This window comes from Epinephelus moara, chromosome 13 (assembly GCF_006386435.1).
Source record: "Epinephelus moara isolate mb chromosome 13, YSFRI_EMoa_1.0, whole genome shotgun sequence".
In the NCBI taxonomy this organism is placed as follows: domain Eukaryota; kingdom Metazoa; phylum Chordata; class Actinopteri; order Perciformes; family Serranidae; genus Epinephelus; species Epinephelus moara.
In genome coordinates, this window is record NC_065518.1 from 37,209,851 (window position 1) to 37,213,181 (window position 3,331).

Sequence of the window (3,331 nt, forward strand, 5' to 3'; positions counted from 1 at the left end):
CAAACAGCACATGTTGGATCTTGGTCTTGGCGATAGTTGGAGGCTACAAAACCCATCAGCCAGTGAATATACCTACTTTTCTCCGGTCCACCAATCATTCTCACGAATTGACTATTTCTTAGCAAGCAACTCTGTGATGACAGATATCTCTGACACCACTATCCATCCAATTATCATATCCGACCATGCACCGATCAGCTTCACACTGCACAAAAAAATAGAAACAAAAATCAATTCAAGATTGCGACTTAATACATCTTTACTTCAAGATAAAGACTTTGACTTATATTTCAAGAAAGAATGGACATTATTCATGGAAACAAACGACATAGCAAATACTTCACCAACACTCATCTGGGAAACAGCCAAAGCAGTACTAAGAGGAAAAATCATCTCATACTCCACATATAAAAAGAAGAAAGAACAAGAATTGGAAAACAAACTGGAGGAAAAAATCAAACAACTACACAATTCCCATGCAACCAACCCCACAGAACAAACACTAAAAGAAATTAGAGAAACCAAATTCCAACTTGACAATATCATCAATAAAAAGACACAGTTCATGCTACAAAGGTTACGATATAACCATTTTGAGCATAATGACAAATCTGGCAAGTATTTAGCAAATCAACTTAAACGCAATAAAGAAAAATCACTAATCACAACAATTAAAGACTCAAGAGGGAATAACACCAGTGATCCACAAACCATAAACAACATCTTTAGACAATACTACAGTAATTTATACAACCACGACAAAGAGAAAAACTCTGCAGCAATAGAAAAATTCCTAGATAGCATCACATTACCCTCACTAACAAAGGACCAAGCAGACATCTTTGACACCCCATTAACATCTACAGAATATGAAAAAGCACTAAAAACAATGTCAAATAACAAAGCCCCCGGACTGGATGGATTCCCCACCGAATTTTATAAACACTTCTGGCAAACACTATCACCATTATTCACTAGAATGGCAGATGAGATAAAAAAAAAAATAAATGCATTCCTTATCGTATGAACACAGCACTAATTTCAGTATTACTCAAAACAAACAAGGACCCAACTCACTGCTCAAGTTACAGGCCCATCTCCCTAGTGAACACAGATATCAAAATTATCAGCAAAGCAATAGCAACTCGAATAGAATCAGTCATCTCATCACTAATTCATCCAGATCAAACAGGATTCATTAAAGACAGACATTCATCAAATAACACACGCCATCTTTTCAATTTGATAAATATATCCAATCACAATAAATTAAAAACTGTCATCCTCTCACTTGACACAGAAAAAGCATTTGACAAAGTGAACTGGACATTTCTCATAAAATATCTGGAAAAATTTGGTTTTGGACAGTCATATATACAATGGATTAAAACATTTTACAATAAACCAAGAGCAACAATCATGACCAACAACCAGATCTCACAAAATTTCACCCTGCACAGAGGCACAAGACAAGGATGCCCACTTTCACCTTCACTATTTGCACTTTTCATCAAACCATTAGCAGCAGCAATACGTCAAAACAACAACATCACTGGTATCCGCACTAATAACATGATGCATAAAATAAGCTTATATGCAGATGATGTACTTTTATTCATACAGAACCCAAACAAATCAATCAAAGAACTTATCCAAACCATCAATACATACTCCAGTATCTCTGACTACACAATAAACTGGAACAAGTCCACCATCCTAGCATTAAACGGAGACAGCTCTCATGTAACATCACAGATCCCTCACTTACCACCCCCTACCGGCAACATCACATATCTAGACATAAAATTCTCCTCCAAGCTGTCAGAGTTGTTCCACTTGAACTTCACTCCGCTACTAAAAACAATACAAGACGACTTAAACCGATGGATGAGACTACCACTTTCAATTATAGGACGCATAGCCACAATAAAAATGATGATATTACCAAAAGTCAACTACTTATTTACAATGATCCCAACCCAACCTACAGCAAAATGGTTTAACACACTGGACACACTAACAACAACATTCTATTGGAAAAACAAAAAACCCAGAATAAAACTTAACACATTACAACAATCCAAATGTCACGTAGGCCTAGAAGCACCAAATTTCCACCACTATTATTTAGCAAATCAGTTACAATACCTCATCAAATGGATTCACGCAACTCATCACCAACACTCATGGATAGATATAGAACAAACAGAATGCCAAGACATAGCACTAACTGACCTGCCCTTCATCAGCGACACAATCAAACGCCACAACTGCTTTAGAAATACTGCAATCGCCTGAACTCTGACAGCTTGGTGGAAAGTCAATAAAATAAAAAAACACTACAATCTCACCTACCACTCAAACACCCATATGGAACAATCCAGACTTCACTGCAAATAAATCACCTCTAACAGGCACCAAATGGAAAGAAAAAGGAATCACGCACCTCCACCACATTTTTAACCATAACACTCTTTTACCATTCCAACAACTTATTGATACATATGGCCTTGAAACACAACAATTTCTACAATATATCCAATTAAAAAATACCATCAAAACAAAATTAGACATCTCAAACACACACCTAGAACAACCACAACTACTGGACAGCATCAATAAAATGGCGAAATCAAAAAAAAAAAAACACTCTCAAAACTGTATAGACTTATATCCTCCACTGACAATACACATCATATTCCAATAAACAAATGGGAAAAAGATCTTAACATTAACACTGACAACCAATTCTGGAACAACATTTGCAACAACATTTTCAATATGTCCAGGAACACTAACATAAGACTGATACAATACAAGATCATCCACTGAACTCACATCACACAGCACAAAATGCATTTAATGGGGTTGGCCAATTCAGACACATGCACTCATTGTACACTCAATACAACAGATGACCACCTCCACGCACTCTGGCTCTGTCCACCAATCCAACAATTCTGGAGAGAAGTAACCACCATACTATCACAATTCACTGGCTGTAACATCCCACTGTCTCCGTCCATTTGCTTATTTGGCAAAATGGATACATTTAATACAAATTCAAAACAAATCATAACACCCGTACTTGTAGCCCTAACTATCGCCAAGAAAACGATATTATTAAACTGGAAAAATAGGAAAAAGGTCAACATCACACAATGGCTGGATCTATTAACACAACAGAAATCAATGGAAAAACAATCAGCTTTACAGACAAACCAATTGGAACAATTCAATAATATACGTATACGCAACAATTTTCAGCGCAATTCCTTTGCCGGTGAGCTGATGCCACAACATTAATATAAGCAAACACAGGCATGTAGCT